Below are 24,422 nucleotides of genomic sequence, written 5' to 3' on the forward strand. Positions count from 1 at the left end.
TTTTGATTTTATTTATTTAGTTATTTATTTATTTAGTTATTTATTTGCTAAGTCTTTAATCCCCCTGCTCATGTTGCCTTCTTTACTCTAGAAAAATCTTCTAGTCGTTATTGAAGCCATGTTTACTAGTTGAGCTTATGTGTATTTGTAAGAATGCATTTATAGTTAGTATATTTATATTTATAGCATAATTTCCTATGTGATTTTCATCATAAGCTCTAATGCCAACTCCTCCAGCATTTGCAAATTGAAAGCAAAATCATTTTATGAATTCTTTCTTCGTTTTCTCTAAAGTACACATTCAGGTAAGTATATACACACTAAGTATTTTATTTGTGTTAGGGGAGCATTGTGTGATGAAATTGAGAACAATCTAATTGGCTCTCCAAATTTAACATACTTCATTGCATACTTCCAAAATGTTATCTATTGTTTTCTCTTGTAACTGCACACTCAAGTGAAAAAACATAGTTAACTAAAGAGACAACCCAACTTTTCCAAAGGAATTAAATTTTAAGTTATGAACAATGAACAATTCTGTTGAGAATTCTGGAGAACCATGGGGTCTCCTGCCTCAAGGACAGGAACTAAAACAAGGAGAGAGATAAAATCTTCCTGTGTTTCTCCAAACTCTTTTCTAGGACCCAAATAGAACAAACTGCCCCATAAACAAACCTAAATGGCTTCTTAGTGGCCAGAGAGGTCAGCAGCAGCAATTGTTTGGAGACATTAATTTCTTTTCCTGTGAGAAAATACATTTCTGAAGTCAGCCATGGAACACACAGTCTTTCATGGCACAGGTGCCCAGTTAAATAGGCAAAAAGAAGCTAATTATGTGTGGATATTGGCAAATTTTATGCTCCTGTGAGGTTGAGTCAGCCAAGCTGTGTCTAGCATCAAACATGAAATGCTGTTTTGAAAAAGAAATAACATTTCTCAAATAATTTCAAACACCATACTGTAAATACTGATTAAATTCTTCAGTGTATAGATACTTTTCTTTCATATGTCTAAAAGATTTTTCTTTTGAATTTGTGCTACTGATGCATGTATTTTCCCTGGGGTAATTATTTCTACAGCCCAGACAGAGACAGAGATGGAGACAGACAGATAGACAGACAGACACACACACACACACACACACACACAGAGAGAGAGAGAGAGAGAGAGAGAGAGAGAGAGAGAGAGAGAGAGAGAGAGAACAAAACAAGAAAAGACTTCCATTCAAATCTAGGAAAGACTTCCATTCTAATATAGCTTAGGGGACCAGAGAACTTATTGTGTTATAAAAATAAGAATTTAAGTGAGGGGTTACTTACAAGAATAAGTAAGTAAGGATAACTTAGATAGAGTTTACTGCTTTGAACAGACACCACAACCAAGGCAACTCCAATAAGGACAACATTTTATTGAAGCTGGCTTATAGATTCAGAGATTCAGTCTATTATCATCAAGATAAGAGCATGTCCTGGTGCTAGAGAAGGAGCTGAGAGTTCTCCATCTTGTTTCTAAGGCAAACAGAAGAATATTGACTTTCAGACAGGTAGGAGAGGGTCTTAAAGCCCACCCCCACAGTGACACACCTACTCCAACAAGGCCATACGCCCTAATAGCACCACTCCCTGGGCCAAGCATATTCTATCCACCACAAAGGGTGACCAAAACACCTACAGTAACAAAAGCTTTACTCTACTGTGGGTGATAACCAGTCCATGTTGAATACTTCTGTCTCCTGTGTCATGTGCAGGTATTCCACTGAGCTGTCTTTTCTCTTCAGCATGTTTACCATACATACAACCACAGATGGAGGCCTGGTGTGTCTTATGAGTTTCTGATACCTGTCAAGAACTTTTGACACTACCCTTTTTCCAGTGAAGAAGTGTTTCAATCCATAGGACTTAACCAAAATCTAAATGTGGCATACATGCATATCTGAAGTAACTTTGATTATCTCTGCCATGTATCTTAAATAATTTGTGGTGTGTCCTATGGAAAGATTAAATATGTAAATGAGACACATATGTCAATATTTCCACAACCAAGCCCATTGCCTTTTATAAACTTACTTCTTCACTAATTGATCCATGTGTCTTATATTTTCCCAGGCCCATATCCACAAGGCAGTACGTGATTTTAACAACCACAGTAGTGAATGGTTTGACTTCTTCCCGATATGAAGTTTCCAGAATTATTTTCAAGCATTGCAGTTAATTCTCTGACATATTTCCACGCACACTGTCAAATAGCATCCATACAGTGGTTTTATCACTTTCCTATGAGTGATGTTTCCTGGATAAATTGGTTTCTAACATGACTGCAACTAGAAAGTAGCTCCCATCCAAACCATGTGAGATATTGATCTTGTCCTCAGTATGCAAGACATTGCTCTATTGCACAGTCCCTCCTTCTGACAGTCTTGGCAGGAATTTTTTAAATGCAAGTGATTACCTTCTTTTGTTCATTAGGCTTCCCCTAGCTTGTGGAAGCTGGCTAGTAAATTCTCGAAATAATGTGTCCAGGGTATAGAGATGTGAATCTGTCTCTATGATGTTTAAGTACAGACAGTCCACCAAGGAGGTGCACATCAGCTATCTGAGAGAGTTACTAAGGAAAATCCTTGTCTCTTAGATTGTTAAGGATATCAAAAATAAAGGGCAATGCTGGAATTGGTAAAAATGATTTCTTCTTAAGTATCCTTTTATGCTATAAACCAGGCAATTAGTGTCACTGAAGCAACAGCAGGGGTCGGACTAGGGATGAACGTGATAAATCAATGACAGGAAGCTAAGTCTAGTCAAGTCTAGTGAGTTTCTTAAAAGAAAAAAGAAGATGTATACTCATTCCTATAGTGATGCAAGAAAACACCCCTCTTCCCTGGATGTGTTCATATACTTTCTGAAGCTGCTGTAGCCATCTCTGGGAACTGGGGGCCCTCTCTATTCCCACTGACCTCCACTGATGATGACAGAGTGTAAAATGAGCCCTGAAACAGAGAACAAGCAGAACATAGCTCTTCAGAGGGGCTGCGCTCATCACGCTGAGACTGACCAGAAAGTGGGACAGTATCGCTTCACAAAAATTAATTAGAGAAGCATATCATTCATCTTAAATTGTTTTCAGTCACTGATGTTAATAAAAATATCATTAAATGGGCATAAAATTACACTATAAATATCATCACAAACACAGTTGTGTCTGATAGAATGTGAGTAATTATGAAGTCCAACTACTGAAGAACAAAGAATTTTGAGTTATGAAAGCTGTCTGTTTTTAAATATACCTAGTCAGAACTAGAGAAAATTATTATATTTTAAGTTGATTTCTTCTTCCGAACGTAGAAAATCTTAATGTCTACATATAGCTTGCTGCTCCTCTTACATGCTAGTTTCTGTTTTTTCCTTAGTTGGCATGGTTCTTAGAAATGGGAACAAAACACCCATGGAAGGAGTTACAGAGACAAAATTTGGAGCTGTGACGAAAGGATGGACTATCTAGTGATTGCCATATGCAGGGATCCATCCCATAGTCAGCTTCCAAATGCTGACACCATTGCATACACTAGCAAAATTTTGCTAAAAGGACCCAGATATAGCTGTCTCTTGTGAGACTATACCGGGGCCTAGCAAACACAGAAGTGGATGCTCACAGTCAACTATTGGATGGGTCACACGGCCCCCAATGGAGGAGCTAGAGAAATTACCCAAGGAGCTAAAGGGAACTGCAACCCTATAGGTGGAACAACAATATGAACTAATCAGTACCCCGGAGCTCTTGACTCTAGCTGCATATGTATCAAAAGATGGCCTAGTCGGCCATCACTGGAAAGAGAGGCCCATTGGACTTGCAAACTTTATATGCCCCAGTACAGGGGAACCCCAGGGCCAAAAAGGGGGAGTGGGTGGGTAGGGGGTTGGGGGGGTGGGTATGGGGGACTTTTGGGATAGCATTAAAAATGTAAACTTGGAAAATACCTAATTAAAAATTTTTCTTATAAATATAATAAAATAAAATGAAATAAAATAAAAATATCATTAAATAGGCATAAAATTACACTATAAATATCATCACAAAGACAGTTGTGTCTGATAGAATGTGAGTAATTATGAAGTCCAACTACTGAAGAACAAAGAATTTTGAGTTATGAAAGCTGTCTGTTTTTAAATATACCTAGTCAGAACTAGAGAAAATTATTATATTTTAAGTTGATTTCTTCTTCCGGACGTAGAAAATCTTAATGTCAACATATAGCTTGCTGCTCCTCTTACATGCTAGTTTCTGTATTTTCCTTAGTTGGCATGGTTTACTGCTTTCAGTATCCTTACTACCACAGATCCTTGCCCCACACTGTGTGTGAGCAAATATATGCTTAATGAAGACACAATTAATCCCTCACTAAGAATCAGGAACTATTCATGATACAAAAAACCAGAGTTTAACAGCTTAACCCCACATTTCCTTTTCCCCACAGAAGAAATGGATTCTTCTCATCTGTTTATTACCAGGGCATTACTGGGAACATGAATTAAATTTAAAAATTATTCTGTTCACTATCGTTTTGGGGAAAAGGCCACTTGCTGACTTTATTTTCATTTTCATAGAAATCTATACTAAAATTTAGTTTTCTTTTTGCTTGCCAGAAAGCATCATTTTAGAGTTATTGATATAGTGGTATGAAGTTATAAGTATTAGTTAAATCTATAGGTATGAGTGTGTCTGTGTATGTGTAACAAGTACATGCAAGTTCCTGTAGAGATCAGAAGAGCAGTAAGATCCCCTGAAACTAAAGGTACAGACAGTGGTGTCTCTGTAGTGGTGTCTCAACATCAATGTTGGGAACCAATCCTGGGTTCTCTGAAAGACTGATGAAGGCTTTTAACTGCTAAGTCCACCTCCAGCCCCCAGTTATATGTATTTTTAAAGTTTGCACTCCACTGGTTAAATGAGTCATCACAATTTTGATTTTAGGAAAAGAGCTTGCTTTAAATCTCCTTATGTCTACGTAAATGCTAATAATTTGTATTTGCAGACCAATGCACGGTAGTCGGCTTCCCATCTCAGTTAGAAAAGCAGTCATGAGCTGAAAGCCTGATATACCTGGACATTCAGAGCACAGTTAAGCAACAATATTGTGTCTGGCTGATCCTGGGCACTGATGGGGAAAATCTACCCAGGCTCTGTGGACATACTTCCTTTGTGTTCCCTGAGAATTCACGGCATTCATCTTTTCTACCAATTTCCCAGTGAGAATTTCACAGAAAGTGCCAGATGGCTCACTCCGTGGAAAACTCTATTCAACGGGGGGAATTTGGAAATAAGTCCTTGGCAGGAAATAAGCCCATTCTCATTATTGTTTTGAGATCATTTTTAATGGTCTCAAGAAGAAAATGCAATGTATAGAAATCAGTATTCACAGAGCATTGTGTGCTCTGGTGTGCTATGTATGAGATGTGTGTTCTTACAATGTCACCAAGCTTCATAGCAACTTTACTGATTATCATATTGATCGAATGGCGCTACCTTACATATATACAAAACTGCCTTGTTTAAACCAAAGGAGAAAATCTTTAAGGTAGTCTCTAGTCTGACACTTGCTTGGTTTTGTTGACTAGAGAAATGACTCACCAGATAAGAGTAGTTGCTGCTTACGGCAATGGACCATGTGGTAGAGACTGTGTTTATCCTGAAGGAACAGAAAACATCCAGGGCTTTCTCTCACCATTCTCTGCCTTGCTTTTTGGGAAAAAAACAAAAAACAAAAAAACCTCTCCTGGTAGTGTAGAGCTCAAGCATACCAGACTGGTTGGATAATCAGCCTCAGATATGCCTGCTTTTGCCTTCCAGGACTGAATTTGAAGTCTGCACCATAATAACTGGCTTTTTATAAAAATCTGGGTTCTAGGCTTTAACTAATGTCCTCATACAAGACAAGTTCACTACAAATTTCTCCATGTCCCCAGTCACGAAATGAGAGATTTCTAACATAGATTTGCAAAGATAAATGATAATTCAGTCTCTTAGGGGTAAAAGATAAAGGATAAATTCTGAACTAGCAATACAGAAAATGCTATTGGTTGTGATATATGCTTTCCAGATTAGAAATAATGTGATTTCATTGAAGAATATTTAAAAGAAATTACCATTATTTAAAAAAATAGCATGCTGTCTACAGGTGATAGCTAATGTATTGAATATGATTGACATTTCATGACTCAGAAGGCAATTATACAATATCAGAATAATGTATCTCTTTAGAGGAATATTAAGCTGTTAGATGTTTTTGTAGAAAAATGTCTTCATAGTGATTTGAAATCTCATTTAAAATTTCTTATATTTGGGGCCTAGAGAAATGACTCAGCAGTTAAGTGCAGGTTTTGCCTTTGTAGGCCAAACAGCTCCATTTCCCAGCATTGATTCTGTGGCTCACAGCCATCTGTACCTCCAGCCCCAGGGGCTTCGCTGTATTCTTCTGGCCTTTACGGTACCTTCACTCATGTACACACACACATACACACACACACACACACACACACACACACACAGAGACAGACAGACAGACAGAGATGCACATATACACACACAGATACACAGAGACAGACAGACAGACACACAGAGATATACACATACATACACACAAACACACACAGAAACACAGAGAGAGAGAGAGAGACAGAGTCAGAGAGACAGAGAGACAGATAGAGGCAGAGACAGACACAGAGAGAGATGCACATATATACACACACAATCACACACAGACACACAGACACACAGAGAGATATGCACATGCACACACTTAAAAATAAAATACTTAAGAACAAATTTCTTATGTACAGGATTAATACCTCTACCTGGGTGGTAGAAACTCAGGGTCCCCGTGGTTCAGTTTCCTGGGGCTGTTGACCATGAGACAAGTAGGTGGCTTAATCACAGATGCTCACAGACTAAAGTTCTTGTCTCCACAGAGTGGATTTTCTTGTCTGCAAGGAGGAGACCACATCTAGAGAGTGGCCTACATTTCTCATCCTGGTTCTCATTCTCCATCACCGCTGAGAGCAGCTCCTCTGATCCATCTATTCCCAAGGTGGATTTTGATGTTAGTCCCTGAAAATTCCAGTAAAAAGTTGGGAGAAATGAGACAGAGACAGATGAAGGGGATTAATAACGATAAATTCTGTTGATTAAGGCTATATTTATTGAATCTGTGATTTGCTCTCTTGTCTCCAGGAAGCAATCACATTTTGACATATCTTTCTGGTATACCAACATTTATGTTTGATGCTCATGGTCCTTTAGCACTAACCAGACAGGTCTGACCCTTCATCTTACTCAAAGGTAGATGCAGTTAAATATGAAGAAAATGGATTTTTAAATACAGTGTTTTAAAACATAATCCAGTTGATTTTTCTCCTTTATATGACCTTTTAGAAATTTAAAAACTACTTTGGTTATAAAATTGAACTGCATAAATTAAATTTTCTGTGCCTATAAAATGCACACATATAGTATCTTGAAGATAAATAATATTATTTATGGCCTTTAAAATTATTAATTCATTTTTCTTTTACACGACTGAGTATTTGCCTGTATGTATATATGTAGTATTTGTGGTGGCCAGAAAAGGGCATTAGGTAACTTAGAGTTACAGATGGTTATGATTCACTATGTAGGTGCTGGAGACAGAACCTCTTGCTGCAAAAGCATCAAGTACTACCAACCACTGAGGTGTCTTCTGTCCTTTTGTGTTGTGCATACACACACACACACACCACCCACCATACACATGAACACACACACTATATACATAAACACACATGAACACACATACACACGATAGACACATACTACATACACCCTCACCATACACATGGAAACACACCAAACACACACACATTCACACGATAGACACATCACTTGTGCGTGCACGCAAACACACACACACCACACAAACAAACACACACACACACACACACATACACACACACACGCGCGCACACACACATACCACCCCACACACCACACATCACCTAGATTCTTTTAAAAATGGCTGCCTCTTTTACAGAATAAATGGCAAGAAATTCTGCGATTTGTTCATTGATTTCTTAGAAAACATTTTGATTGTTTTTCTGAACACCCATGATGGACATGTTAGTGAGGTATCCCCACATCAATTTACTTCCTAATGCCTCTGTAATTTTCCAGAAGCTAACATGCAAACTTCAAATATTTGCTATTTGGTGCTTGAAGGCAGTGTTTCTCTCTGTCTTACTAAGGTCCTTTTAAAATAGCTTTTGGATTTTTTGGATTTACTTATTTCTTATGTGTCTGTGTGCACACACACATTCGTGTGTGTGTGTGTGTGTGTGTGTGTACTTGAAAGCATATGCACCATGTGAGTACAGATGCCCATGAAGGTTAGAATAGGACATGGTTATAAGGCACCATGTGGTGCCTGGGAATAGAACACAGGGCCTCTGCAATGACAGTGAGTGCTCCTAACTACTGAGCTATCTCTGTATGCCACTAAACAATTCTTTTATTTTAATTTTTGCATTTAACATTTATGTGTCATGTGAAATATTTTAACAAGTTTTTCAGTTCAGACATAGGAATTCTTTGATAACATCTTTCACAAACTAACAGCTAATCTTAAAACTACGTGGCACATAGATTCAAAAACTATATCTCCATAACACTTTAGGTTCATAGCTTACATTGCTTGCTGCTTAACTTTTCTATACATTTAGGACTACTCTCGATAAATCCTAATGATTGAATTTTACACAACTATAATACAGTCAAAAGAAAACCTAGAATGGCTTCGAGCTTCTGCAAGTGTTAAATTTGCTTTGGATGCCATGGTATGGATATTTTTGTTATGTTTAACATGCACTTACAAAGAGTATGCACTCTAAGTTGTTAGCTATATTTTCTAAAAATATTAATTATGTCAAGTACGGTAATTGCAAGTCTCCCACACTTAATGTTTTTGCATCTCTGCTGTGTCAGTGACTAAAATAGGTGCTTTAAAGACTTCAGCTGTAATTATATATTTTCCTGGTTCTCACTGCACTCTGTCCTTTATTGCCGAAAGAAATTTAATGATATATTATCAAGTACATATGATTTAGGACTGTTGTTTTCTTCAACTGATTTCTTTCTCCAAAACCATGCAGGGTGGAAAGGAATGCCATCCATGCCATGATACTGAATATACACCCCCAAATTATTTGCTTTTAATCTGAATGGCTTTAGTAAATGGTCAGTTTATGTGTGTTTTGTACATAAGAATGACCTTTTCATGGGCTTTTCTGCAATCTGTGACCTTATTTGCTGATGTATCTGTTCACATGTTTTCCTACTATCATATTAGGATAGTTGTATTGTTATACCTAAGAATATTTGAATATGCTAATAGCAAATTCATTCTTGTGTATGTGTTCTATGGTATTTTAGCCTTTATAATGGTCTTCCCTTCATATTGTAACAAGTTTCCAACTTGAAGGTCTTATTAATACAATCATTATAATTCCAGTCTTTGCATCTTATCAAAAGAAGTTTAAAAAGCCTAACCTAAAGTCATTTAAACTTGTTAACATGATTGCTCCTGTTGCGCTAAATCTCTCCAACCCAAATATGCCCCAGCAATGAAAACACAACACAGTTAATATGATTACATGCTGTGCACCTAGATTGGCAGATCTACCCCTACAATACCATCTTCCACAGTTTATGAGACCCCTTAGAACTTGCAGTTTCTCCAAGCCATGTGCTTCTGCTCCACTTTTCTCCTTCTTCCTCCTCCCCTGTGTCCTCTTCCATTTTCTCATTCTTCTCTCCCCTTCATCTTCTGCTCCACCTTCCCTTTTATCTGCCCAATTATCAGCTCTCTTTTATTTTACGAATTAAGGTGGGAAGCAGGATTACAGGAAATCACCTGAGTGCTGACTCATTCCTTGTTAATAGTCACTCACAGGAGAATGGAATTAACATCAAATGTAATTAGCCCCAGGGCTGTCCACAGCAAATTTGTTCAAAAAAAGCAGAGGACCTGATGGGTTTAATGCAGAGTTCTATCAGACCTCAAAGAGGACCTAATTCCAATACTTCTCAAACTATTCCACAAAATAGAAACAGAAGGTACTCTACCCAATTCATTCTATGAAGCCACAATTACTCTGATACTTAAACCACACAAAGACCCAACAAAGAAAGAGAACTTCAGACCAATTTCCATTATGAATATTGATGCAAAAATACTCAATAAAATTCTTGCTAACCGAATATAAGAGCACATCAAAACGATCATCCAGCATGATCAAGTAGGCTTCATGCCAGGGATGTAGGGATGGTTCAATATTTGGAAATCCATCAATGTAATCCAATATATATATATATAAACTCAAAGACAAAAACCACACGATCATTTTGTTAGATGCCGAGAAAGCATTTGACAGAATCCAATACCGTTTCATGATAAAAGTCTTGGAAAGATCAGAAATTCAAGGCCCATACCTAACCATAATAAAAGCATTATACAACAAACCAGTAGCTAACATCAAACTAAGTGAAGAGAAACTTGAAGCAATCCCACTAAAATCAGGGACTAGACAAGGCTGACCACTCTCTCCTTACCTATTCAATATAGTACTTGAAGTCCTAGCCATAGCAATTTGACAACAAAAGGAGATCAAAGGAATACAAATTGGAAAGAAAGAATATCACTATTTCCAAGATATGATAGTATATATAAGTGACCCTAAAAATTCCACCAGAGAACTCCTAAACCTGACAAACAGCTTCAGTGAAGTATCTGGATATAAAATATACTCAAACAAATCAGTGGCCTTCCTCTACACAAAGGATAACAGGCTGAGAAAGAAATTAGGGAAACAACACCCTTCACAATAGTCACAAATAATATAAAATACCTTGGCGTGACTCTAACTAAGGAAGTAAAAGATCTGTATGATAAGAACTTCAAGTCCCTGAAGAAAGAAATTAAAGAAGATCTCAGAAGATGGAACGATCTCTCATGCTCATTGATTGGCAGGATTAATATAGTAAAATTGGCTATCTTGTCGAAAGTAATCTACAGATTCAATGCAAATCTCATCAAAATTCCAACTCAATTCTTTACAGTTAGAAAGGGCAATTTGCAAATTCATCTGGAATAACAAAAATATTAGGATAGCAAAAACTATTCTTAACAATAAAAGAATTTTTGGTAGAATCACCATCCCCAAACTCAAGCTGTACTAGAGCAATTGTGATAAAAACTGCATGGTACTGGTACAATGACGGACAGGTAGATCAATGGAATAGAACTGAAGACCCAGAAATGAACCCCCACACCTATGGTCACTTGATCTTTGACAAAGGAGCTAAAACCATCCATTGGAAAGATCACAGCATTTTCAAAAAATGGTGCTGGCTCAACTGGTTGTTAGCATGTAGAATAATACAAATTGATCCATTCTTTTTTTCTTTTTTCTTCTTTTTTTTTTTTTGATTTTTACTATTCTTTATTTACAATATACCCCCAAGTCATTGGCAGTTTTCCTGTCTCACCTATTTTTTATTAGGTATTTTCCTCATTTACATTTCCAATGCTATCCCAAAAGTCCCCCATACCCTCCCACCCACTCCCCTACCCACCCACTCCCACCTTTTTGCCCTGGCATTCCCCTGTACTGGGGCATATAAAGTTTGCAAGTCCAATGGGCCTCTCTTTTCAGTGATGGCCAACTAGGACATCGTTTGATACATATGCAGCTAGAGTCAAGCACTCCGGGGTACTGGTTAGTTCATAATGTTGTTCCACCTATTCTTATCTCCTTGTACAAAGCTCAATCTAAGTGGATCAAGGAACTCCACATAAAACCAGAGACACTGAAACTTATAAAGGAGAAATTGGGGAAGAGCCTCAAAGATATGGGCACAAGGGAAAAATTCCTGAACAGAATAGCAATGGCTTATGCTGTAAGATCAAGAATCGACAAATGGGACCTCATAAAATTGCAAAGCTTCTGTAAGGCAAAGGACACTGTCAATAAGACAAAATGGCACCCAACAGATTGGGAAAAGATCTTTACCAATCCTAAATGTAGTAGGGGGATAATATCCAATATATATAAAGAACTCAAGAAGTTGTACTCCAGAAAACCAAATAACACTATTTAAAAATGGGGTACAGAACTAAACAAAGAATTCTCAACTGAGGAATACCAAATGGCCGAGAAGCACCTAAAAAAAATGTTCAACATCCTTAATCATCAGGGAAATGCAAATCAAAACAACCCTGAGATTCCACCGCATACCAGTCAGAATGACTAAGATCAAAAACTCAGGTGACAGCAGATGCTGGTGAGAATGTGGAGAAAGAGGCACACTCCTCCATTGCTGGTGGGATTGCAAGCTGGTACTACTTCTCTGGAAATCAATTTGGCAGTTCCTCAGAAAATTGGGCATTTTTCTACTGGAAGATCCAGCAATACCACTCCTGAGCATATACCCAGAACATGCTCCTACTTGTAATAAGGACACATGCCACACTATGTTCATAGCCACCTTATTTATAATAGCCAGAAGCTGGAAAGAACCCAGATGTCTGTCAACAGAGGAATGGATACAGAAATTGTGGTACATTTACACAATGGAGTGCTACCCAGCTATTAAAAACAATGAATTCATGGAATTCTTAGACAAATGGATGGACATGGAGGATATCATCTTGCAAAAGAACACACATGATATGCACTCACTGATAAGTGGATATCAGCCCAAAAGCTCAGAATCTTCTTAGAAGGGGGAACAAAATACCCATGGAAGAAGTTACAGAGACAAAGTTCAGAGCAGAGCCTGAAGTAATGACCATCCAGAGACTGCCCCACCTCGGGATCCATCCCATAAGCAACCACCAAACACAGACACTGCTGCAGATGTCAACAAGAGCCTGATATAGCTGTCTCCTGAGATGCTCTGCCAGTGCCTGACTACTACAGAAGTGGATGCTCATAGTCATCCATTAGACGGAGCACAGGGTCCCCAATGAAGGAGCTAGAGATAGTACTCAAGGAGCTGGAGGGGTTTGAGGCCCCTAGGAGGAACAACAATATGAACTAACCAGTACCCCCAGAGCTCCCTGGGACTAAACCACCAATCAATGAAAACACACAGAGGGACTCGTGGCTCTAGCTGCTTATGTAGCAGAGGACAGCCTAGTCGGCCATCAATGGGAGCAGAGGCCCTTGGTTCTGTGAAGGTTCTATGCCCCAGTATAGGAGAATGCCTGGGACAGGAAGTTGGGGAGCAGGGAGAGGGGAGAGAGAATAGGGGATTTTCAGAGGTGAAACTAGGAAAAGCAATAACATTTGAAATGTAAATAAAGAAAATATCTTAAAAAAAAAAAAAAAAAAGAACATCCCTGCTGCTCTTGTAGAAGACTTCAGTTCCATTGCCTGGACCCATGTTGGGTGGTCTGATATCCTCTTATAGACTCCTCAGGAATTGTATTCAAATAAAAATAAACACACACACACACACACACACACCTTTAGATGAAAGGTGAAAATGAGTATTAAAAAGTTATATTCAGGAAATTGTCATGTAGAATTTGATGCTAGCTGTTCCCATCACACCTATATTTCATGTAATTCACTTTCCAATTGAATGATGACCTTTTATTTGTTTAAGGTTGCATATCACACAGTGAAGACTGGTTTGTTTTTATCTTTCAACATTATGATGGTAGATTCCATCAATCACTTGTTTTTGTGATGAACACCCTGTTCCTGATGTGTTTTTACTTTCTAGACAATGGGCTCATGTGATTTACTTATTTCATGTTATTTTAAAAGTAATGATCTTTTATTTTTCATTTGTTTCTTGTGTATGGGTGTGCACATGTGCACTATGTGTGTGTGCACATATTTATGTTTGCCTGCACATGAGTGTGGGCATGTGCATGTTTGTGTGTATATACATGTGCACACGTTTGCTGTGTGCGTGAATTCCGTGTGTGTGTGCATTCATGTTCATGTATTTGTGCATGCTTGTGTGTGTGTATGTGTTTGTGTGTGTGTGTGTGTGTGTGTGTGTGTGTGTGTGTGTGTGTGTGTGAATGTCATGTACTCAGAGATCAGAAGACAACTTGGGACTGTCAAGTCTCTTCTTTCATCACTTTTGTGATCAAACTCAGTTCATCAGACTTAGTAGCAAGTACCTTATCTACTGAGTCATTTGACAGCCTATAGTTGAAGACATTGTTAAACACTATCACTTTGTCATGCTTAAAGCATTATAAATGACCTATAGGATCAGTGTGGTGAGCCATTGCTTTCAAGGAAATAAAAATTCCCAGAATATGGAGACTTTAGATAGGTTTAATTTGTAGCCCATGAGAGAGATGTGAGTATACATATAGACCGAGTCCATGTAATGACAGACTATAACCTCATAATCTAATCTAAATACATAGAGATTGTAAATACGTAGAGATAATCACTTTGATTATCTATCAACTTGATTAGATATGTGGCACCACAGCTTTCCGGTAGTTGTGAGGGGGAGAGGATTAACTAAAGAGGAAGACACTCCATGGACTGGAAAGCAACAGGCCTTCAGCTAAGTACTCAGATGGACTAAAAGGGGCACAAGAGAAAGGCTGTAATTCTTTCTCCACTCCCTGGGCTCCATCCACCTGGTGAACTGTTCTGCTCAGCATGTCCTCCCCACCATGATTAGACTGGCTCTGAAATTCTGGAGCATACCAAACTTTCCCACTCTTTAATTTTCTTTCTTCTGGTAATTTGTCATGGGAAAAGAAAAGTAACTTGTGTTTGTGTAATGCTTAAAACAAAGAGCATCTTTTATTTCTTTCAAAAATATTCTCCCACATGTAATGCCTAATGCCACCTGATGTAGATGCCTTCCAAGCTTCTATGAAAAATATTCAACTTATTTTCAAGTAAGGAAACCAAACCAAGTAATTTTAAACAACATCACAGGACCTTCTGGCTTTTCCTTGGGACTGCTTTTCTGCATTTTACCTACAAAGCCATTTATGGTATTGAGAACCAGGGACAGCCTAGTTTAGCTTGTATGCATAGCATCTAGCACAAAGAAATGGAGACATGGAATTTCTGCCCACTAAGTACATCATTATTTCTAAGAGAACAGAGGTAAATTGCCCATACTGACTTCATAAAACCATCAGTTGAATTCTTCTCAGTGGCCTCTGTGCATGCGTGCGTGTGTGTGTGTGTGTGTGTGTGTTCATGTGGGGTTTTTGGGAGAGGACAAAGGTGAGTGCCAACTGACTCCCAAATCATTTCTCTATCTTCTCTTTTGATATAAAATCTTTTAATAAAGCTGTAGTTCATTGATTTAGCTGGGATACTGATCAGTGATCCATGGTTAGGCCTGGTGTTCCTGCCTGCACCTCCCCAAAGTTGGGAAACAATACACTGTCATACCCTGATTAATATTTGCTGCTGAACCCTGGTGCTCTTATTTCCTAACTGGGCCCTCTCTCTAGAAGTTTCAATGATTTTTTTCTACATAGCTCAGATATACCTTATTTTTTTTTTAATTTTTATTAGGTATTTTCCTCATTTACATTTCCAATGCTATCTTAAAAGTCCCCCATAACCCCCCCCCCCCCGCCGCAAATCTTTAAAAGAAAGAAAAAAGAAAAAAATAGAACTTAGCTCCTAAGAGCAGCAGCCAGGTCTCTTAATCACCCCTAAGCTGGGGCTGGAGAGATGGCTCAGCAGTGGAGAGCACTGATTGCTCTTCCAGAGGTCCCAGGTTCAATTCCCAGCAACTACGTGGCAGCTCACAACTGTCTGCAATTCTAAGATCTTACAGAGACGTACACGCAGGCAAACCACCATTTTAAAAAAAGCCACCACTAAGCTGTCTCCCCAGCCCCATGGTGTTTTGTTTGCTTTTGGTTTTGGTTTTGTTGTTTTGGAGACAGGATCTCTCTATGTAGCTCTGGCTGGCGTGGAACTCACTACATCCTAGATTTGATCAGAGCTCAATTTGCCTCTGCTTCCTTAGTACTGGGATTACAGGCCTGCCTGCCTTTGGGCATAGTCTGTGGCCTTGAAGTAGTCTGGGTAGATGTTCTTAGTGGCTAGGACAAGAAGTTTGCTTCCTCCTTCTGCTCTCCTTAGAGTATTGCCAAATGCTGGAGATAGGACATTCTGAGAAGTTCTCCTCCTCACTTAGGGAGCCTTACGACCTGAAGAGCTCCGGAACTTTCTATCAAACCAGCCTGGAAAGCCCGCGGGGTGGGGCCGAGACTGAAGCTGCTGGGTGCTGAGGCTCTGGGAGGTCTAGCCCAGTGTCTGTGGTTCTAGCTTCCTGAGTTCTCACACTGATGGCAGAGCTCTCTTCCGTTGGGACCTACTCAAGAGGTTCTACTCATCGCGACTGTGAGAGATAAGGAGCTTGCTTCTTAATTTTGATTCTCACCTTTCCCCCTAACACACACCCTGTTTCTAGGACAGACTTCCTTATAAATGTCCTAAGGTTGTATATTAAGGTTTAGCCAGACAGGTGTGAGAAAAATGAGTTTCCTAGTTTAGTATCTTTTTTTTTTAAGTATTTTTTTATTACGTATTTTCTTCAATTACATTTCCAATTCTATCCCAAAAGTCCCCCCCCCCCTACTCCCCTACCCATCCATTCCCATTTTTTGGCCCTGGCGTTCCCCTGTACTGGGGCATATAAAGTTTGCCTGACCAATGGGTCTCTCTTTCCAGTGATGGCCGACTAGGCCATCTTTTGATACATATGCAGCTAGAGTCAAGAGCTCTGGGGTACTGGTTAGTTCATAATGTTGTTCCACCTATAGGGTTGCAGATCTCTTTAGCTCCTTGGATACTTTCTCTAGCTCCTCCATTGGGGGCCCTGTGATCCATCCAATAGTTGACTGTGAGCATCCACTTCTGTGTTTGCTAGGCCCCGGCCTAGTCTCACAAGGAACAGCTATATCACCGTCCTTACAACAAAGGCTTGCTAGTGTATGCAATGGTGTCATCGTTTGGAGGCTAATTATGGGATGGATCCCTGGATATGGCAGTCTCTAGATGGACCATCCTTTTGTCTCAGCTCCAAACTTTGTCTCTGTAACTCCTTCCATGGGTGATTGTTTCCAATTCTAAGAATGAGCAAAGTGTCCACACTTTGGTCTTCATTCTTTTTCAGTTTCATATGTTTTGCATATTGTACCTTATATCTCGCTATACTAAGTTTCTGGGTTAATATCCACTTATCAGTGAGTACATTTCATTTGAGTTCTTTTGTGATTGGGTTACCTCACTCAGGATGATGCCCTCCAGGTCCAACCATTTGCCTAGGAATTTCATAAATTCATTCTTTTTAATAGCTGAGTAGTACTCCATTGTGTAAATGTACCACATTTTTTGTATCCATTCCTCTATTGAGGGACATCTGGGTTCTTTCCAGCTTCTGGCTATTATAAATAAGGCTGCTATGAACATAGTGGAGCATGTGTCCTTCTTACCGGTTGGGACATCTTCTGGATATATGCCCAAGAGAGGTATTACAGGATCTACCAGTAGTACTATGTCCAATTTTCTGAGGAACCGCCAGATTGCTTTCCAGAGTGGTTGTACAAGCCTGCAATCCCACCAACAATGGAGGAGTGTTCCTCTTTCTCCACATCCTCGCCAGCATCTGCTGTCACCTGAATTTTTGATCTTAGCCATTCTGACTGGTGTGAGGTGGAATCTCAGGGTTATTTTGATTTGCATTTCCCTGATGATTAAGGATGTTGAACATTTTTTCAGGTGCTTCTCTGCCATTCGGTATTCCTCAGGTGAGAATTCTTTGTTCAGCTCTGAGCCCCATCTTTTAAGGGGGTTATTTGATTTTCTGGAGTTCACCCTCTTCAGTTCTTTATATATATTGGATATTAGTCCCCTATCTGATTTAAGATAGGTAAAGATCCTTTCCCAATCTGTTGGTGGTCTTTTTGTTTTATTGACAGTGTCTTTTGCCTTGCAGAAGCTTTGCAGTTTCATGAGGTCCCATTTGCCAATCCTCGATCTTACAGCACAAGCCATTGCTGTTCTGTTCAGGAATTTTTTCCCTGTACCCATATCGTTGAGACTTTTCCCCACTTTCTCCTCTATAAGTTTCAGTGTCTCTGGCTTTATGTGAAGTTCCTTGATCCACTTAGATTTGACCTTAGTACAAGGAGAGAGAAATGGGTCGAGTCACATTCTTCTACATGATAACAACCAGTTGTGCCAGCACCATTTGGTGAAAATGCTGTCTTTCTTCCACTGGATGGTTTTAGCTCCCTTGTCTAAGATCAAGTGACCATAGGTGTGTGGGTTCATTTCTGAGTCTTCAATTCTATTCCATTGGTCTACTTGTCTGTCACTATACCAGTACCATCCAGTTTTTATTACAATTGCTCTGTAGTAAAGCTTTCGGTCAGGCATGGTGATTCCACCAGAGGTACTTTTATCCTTGAGAAGAGCTTTTGCTATCTTAGATTTTTTGTTATTCCAGATGAATTTGCAGACTGCCCTTTCTAATTCATTGAAGAATTGAGTTGGAATTTTGATAGGGATTGCATTGAATCTATAGACTGCTTTTGTCAAGATAGCTATTTTTACAATGTTGATCCTGCCAATCCATGAGCATGGGAGATCTTTCCATCTTCTGAGATCTTCTTTAATTTCTTTCTTCAGGGACTTGAAGTTTTTATCATACAGATCTTTCACTTCCTTAGTTAGAGTCATGCCATGATATTTTATATTATTTGTGACTATTGAGAAGGGTGTTGTTTCCCTAATTTCTTTCTCAGCCTGTTTATTCTTTGTGTAGAGAAAGGCCATTGACTTGTTTGAGTTAATTTTATACCCAGCTACTTCACCGAAGCTGTTTATCAGGTTTAGGAGTTCTTTAGTGGAATTTTTAGGGTCACTTATATATACTATCATATCATCTGCAAAAAGTGATATTTTGACTTCCTCTTTTCCAATTTGTATCCCCTTGATCTCCTTTTGTTGTCGAATTGCTCTGGCTAGGACTTCAAGTACTATGTTGAAGAGGTAGGGAGAAAGTGGGCAGCCTTGTCTAGTCCCTGATTTTAGTGGGATTGCTTCCAGCTTCTCACCATTTACTTTGATGTTGGCTACTGGTTTGCTGTAGATTGCTTTTATCATGTTTAGGTATGGGCCTTGAATTCCTGATCTTTCCAATACTTTTATCATGAATGGGTGTTGGATCTTGTCAAATGCTTTTTCCGCATCTAACGAGATGATCATGTGGTTTTTGTCTTTGAGTTTGTTTATATAATGGATTACATTGATGGATTTTCGTATATTAAACCATCCCTGCATCCCTGGAATAAAACCTGCTTGGTCAGGATGGATGATTACTTTAATGTGTTCTTGGATTCGGTTATCGAGAATTTTATTGAGTATTTTTGCATCGATATTCATAAGGGAAATTGGTCTGAAGTTCTCTATCTTTGTTGGATCTTTCTGTGGTTTAGGTATCAGAGTAATTGTGGCTTCAGAGAATGAGTTGGGTAGAGTTCCCTCTACTTCTATTTTGTGGAATAGTTTGTGCAGAACTGGGATTAGATCTTCTTTGAAGGTCTGGTAGAACTCTGCACTAAACCCATGTGGTCCTGGGCTTTTTTTGGCTGGGAGACTATTAATGACTGCTTCTATTTCCTTAGGGGATATGGGACTGTTTAGATCGTTAACTTGATCCTGATTTAACTTTGGTGCTGGTATCTCTCTAGAAATTTGTCCATTTCGTCCAGGTTTTCCAGTTTTGTTGAGTATAGCCTTTTGTAGAAGGATCTGATGGTGTTTTGGATTTCTTCAGCATCTGTTGTTATGTCTCCCTTTTCATTTCTGATTTTGTTAATTAGGATGTTGTCCCTGTGTCCTCTAGTGAGGCTAGCTAAGGGTTTATCTATCTTGTTGATTTTCTCAAAGAACCAACTCCTCGTTTGGTTAATTCTTTGAATAGTTCTTCTTGTTTCCACTTGGTTGATTTCACCCCTGAGTTTGATTATTTCCTGCCGACTACTCCTCTTGGGTGAATTTGCTTCCTTTTTTTCTAGAGCTTTTAGATGTGTTGTCAAGCTGCTAGTATGTGCTCTCTCCCGTTTCTTCTTGGAGGCACTCAGAGCTATGAGTTTCCCTCTTAGAAATGCTTTCATTGTGTCCCATAGGTTTGGGTATGTTGTGGCTTCATTTTCATTAAACTCTAAAAAGTCTTTAACTTCTTTATTCCTTCCTTGACCAAGGTATCATTGAGAAGAGTGTTGTTCAGTTTCCACGTGAATGTTGGCTTTCCATTATTTATGTTGTTATTGAAGATCAGCCTTAGGCCACGGTGGTCTGATAGGATACATTGGACAATTTCAATATTTTTGTATCTGTTGAGGCATGTTTTGTGACCAATTATATGGTCAATTTTGGAGAAGGTCCCGTGAGGTGCTGAGAAGAAGGTATATCCTTTTGTTTTAGGATAAAATGTTCTGTAGATATCTGTCAGATCCATTTGTTTCATAACTTCTGTTAGTTTCACTGTGTCCCTGTTTAGTTTCTGTTTCCACGATCTGTCCATTGATGAAAGTGGTGTGTTGAAGTCTCCCACTATTATTGTGTGAGGTGCAATGTGTGCTTTGAGCTTTACTAAAGTGTCTTTAATGAATGTGGCTGCCCTTGCATTTGTAGCATAGATATTCAGAATTGAGAGTTCCTCTTGGAGGATTTTACCTTTGATGAGTATGAAGTGTCCCTCCTTGTCTTTTTTGATAACTTTGGGTTGGAAGTCAATTTTATCAGATATTAGAATGGCTACTCCAGCTTGTTTCTTCAGACCATTTGCTTGGAAAATTGTTTTCCAGCCTTTCACTCTGAGGTAGTGTCTGTCTTTTTCCCTGAGATGGGTTTCCTGTAAGCAGCAGAATGTTGGGTCTTGTTTTTGTAGCCAGTCTCTTAGTCTATGTCTTTTTATTGGGGAATTGAGTCCATTGATATTAAGAGATATTAAGGAAAAGTAATTGTTGCTTCCTGTTATTTTTGTTGTTAAAGTTGGCATTCTGTTCTTGTGGCTGTCTTCTTTTTGGTTTGTTGAGGGATTACTTTCTTGCTTGTTCTAGGGTGTAGTTTCCGTCCTTGTATTGCTTCTTTTCTGTTATTATCCTTTGAAGGGCTGGATTCGTGGAAAGATAATGTGTGAATTTGGTTTTGTCGTGGAATACTTTGTTTTCTCCATCTATGGTAATTGAGAGTTTGGCTGGGTATAGTAGCCTGGGCTGGCATTTGTGTTCTCTTAGTGTCTGTATAACATCTGTCCAGGCTCTTCTGGCTTTCATAGTCTCTGGTGAAAAGTCTGGTGTAATTCTGATAGCTCTGCCTTTATATGTTACTTGACCTTTCTCCCTTACTGCTTTTAATATTCTCTCTTTATTTTGTGCATTTGTTGTTCTGATTATTATGTGTCAGGAGGAATTTCTTTTCTGGTCTAGTCTATTTGGAGTTCTGTAGGCTTCTTGAATGTTCATGGGCATGTCATTCTTTAGGTTTGGGAAGTTTTCTTCTATAATTTTGTTGAATATATTTGCTGGCCCTTTAAGTTGAAAATCTTCATTCTCATCAACTCCTATTATTCGTAGGTTTGGTCTTCTCATTGTGTCCTGGATTTCCTGGATGTTTTGAGTTAGGATCTTTTTGTGTTTTGTTTTATCTTTGATTGTTGTGCCCATGTTCTCTATGGAATCTTCTGCACCTGAGATTCTCTCTTCCATCTCTTGTATTCTGTTGCTGATGCTCACGTCTATGGTTCCAGATTTCTTTCCTAGAGTTTTTTTTTTTTATAATAGAATAGAGTTTATTCATGGCATGGGGTGGGGCATGGAGTTAAGAGGGTAGTAGAGGCAGAGAAACACAGAGAAGGGGAGAGAGTAGAGAAGTAGAGGCTGGCCATCAACACATGGAGAGAGAGGGAAGGGTTTGGTGAAGGGAAGGTTTAAGGAAAGAGCCCAACAGGGCAATAGAGAAACAGAGGGAAGGAAGAGATCAAGACAGCAAGAGATCAAGAGACTTTCCTAGGGTTTCTATCTCCAGCGTTGCCTCGCTTTGGGTTTTCTTTATTGTGTCTACTTCCCTGTTTAGGTCTAGTATGGTTTTGTTCATTTCCATCACCTGTTTGGATGTCTGTTCCTGTTTTTCTATAAGGACTTCTACCTGTTTGGTTGTGTTTTCCTGTTTTTCTTTAAGGACTTGTAACTCTTTAGCAGTGTTCTCCTGTATTTCTTTAAGTGAGTTATTAAAGTTCTTCTTGATGTCCTCTACCATCATCATGAGATATGCTTTTAAATCCAGGTCTAGCTTTTTGGTTATGTTGGGGTGCCCAGGACTAGGTGGCGTGGGAGTGCTGCATTCTGATGATGGTGAGTGATCTTGATTTCTGTTAGTAGGATTCTTAAGTTTGCCTTTCACCATCTGGTATTCTCTGGAGCTGTGCAGGATACACTCGGCTGGGTCCTGGAACCAAGATGTCTGTGCAGAGTACACTTGGCAGGGTCCTGGAACTAAGATGTCTGCTGCCAATGCTCAGGCAAAGCGCTCCCATGCAGGGCAGATCCCAATCCTCAGAATTCTTAAGATCGCGTCCAAGTGTTGTGGGTATCTGGCGGTAGTCAGCTGACTCTGCGCCCTAGCTACCCCAGTGCTGCTCAGACCTCAAGGGGCTTGTGCCCCTACTCCGACCGGGTTTTCTGCTTCCCTGACTAATGCAGTCTCAAGTCCCGCAGGATTGGATTGGAGCAGATGCTGTGTTCCACTCACCAGAAGTCTTAACATCGCTTGGCGGGTGTTGTGGGTAGCTGATGGTAGTCAGACGACTCTGCGCCCTAGCTAAGCTGGTGCTGCTCAGACTGGAAGGGGCTTGTGCCCCTACTCAGACTGGGTTTTCTGCTTTCCTAACTAATGCAGTTTCAGGTCCCGCGCGATTGGATTGGAGCAGATGCTGTGTTCCACTCACCAGAAGTCCTAAGATTGCTTGGCGGGTGTTGTGGGTAGCTGGTGGTAGTAAGACGACTGTGTGCCATAGCTACCCCGGTGCTGCTCCAGATATATCTTCAATAGATTAAATTTTAAAATGGTGAAACAATCTCTTGTTGTGTGCTGCAGATAAATTATGCATTTCTCTACCTGTTAAATTTACTCAGCCATCGAAAGAACATCTAATTGAATGTTCACAATTCAAATCTCTTTGCTTTGGCATGTTTTTATCTACCTTCTGTATGTGATTTTATGCCTTGTTTAAGTATAGCAACGACTGTAGATAGGCATGGTAGTCAAGCTGGGTGACATGAATTTTGCATACTTAATTAGTAGTGAACAGTAAATAGATAGTGTGTGCAATGGTCTGCATATGATTATTTTTAAAGCTTAAGCATTAACTTTGCAGTTAACTTGTCAGTTGCTCATAGGTAAAGGTGTGGGTTTTTTCCATTTAAAACTTGCAAGATGTCAGTTACTTAGGTAGGAAAGAGGGTGGTTTTAACTGGGAGGAGACAGGGGAATATGGTGAATATAATCAAAACCAGTATGAAATTATTGAAGAAGTAATGAGAAATTCATCATGTGAGAACAGAAAGTAAATGACCTGTTTTATTTCAAATGTTGTATTTTCTATTTTGATTCTTTAAAAATGAAATTTATTTTTGTATGTGAGGTTGTCTGTGTCTGTGAGAATGTAAATCATGTGTGAATGGGTGCCCATGGAGGCCTGGAGAAGGTGTCACATGTGCAGGAGGTGGAGTTGCATCAGTTGTGAGCTACCTAATGTGAATTTTGGGAACTAAACCTAAACTAAGACCACAAGGAAGCATACAGCCATCTTTCCAGTTCCCTTCCATGTATGTGTCCATGTGAGTGTTTACTCAAGTGAGTGCATGAATGTGTGTCTGTGTGGCTCTGTGTGTGTTTGAGTGTATGTGTGTTTGTGTGTCTATCTATGCATATATGTGAGTGTGTACGTGTGTGTGTGTGTGTGTGTGTGTGTGTGTGTGTGTGCGCGCGCGCATTAGTTTGCCTATGAGGCTCTGTGTGTGTTTGTGTGTATGTGTGTGTATGAGTGGTTTGTGTGTGTATATGTGTTTATGTACATGTGAATGTTTGCTTGTCTATTTGAGTAGTTTGTATGAACAGTACCACAGATGCCAGAAAAGCGAATAAGATTCTCTGGATCTGGAGTTACATATGTCTGAGGACATAAAGTGAATCTTGGAAACTGAGCCAGGATTAACTGCAGGAACAACAAGTGCTCTTAGCTGCTGAACCATCATCTCTCCAGCCCCATTCAAGATTGAAAATTGGACATAGTACTACTGGAGGATCCCGCAATAC

This window comes from Mus musculus, chromosome 13 (assembly GCF_000001635.26).
Source record: "Mus musculus strain C57BL/6J chromosome 13, GRCm38.p6 C57BL/6J".
Classification (NCBI taxonomy): domain Eukaryota; kingdom Metazoa; phylum Chordata; class Mammalia; order Rodentia; family Muridae; genus Mus; species Mus musculus.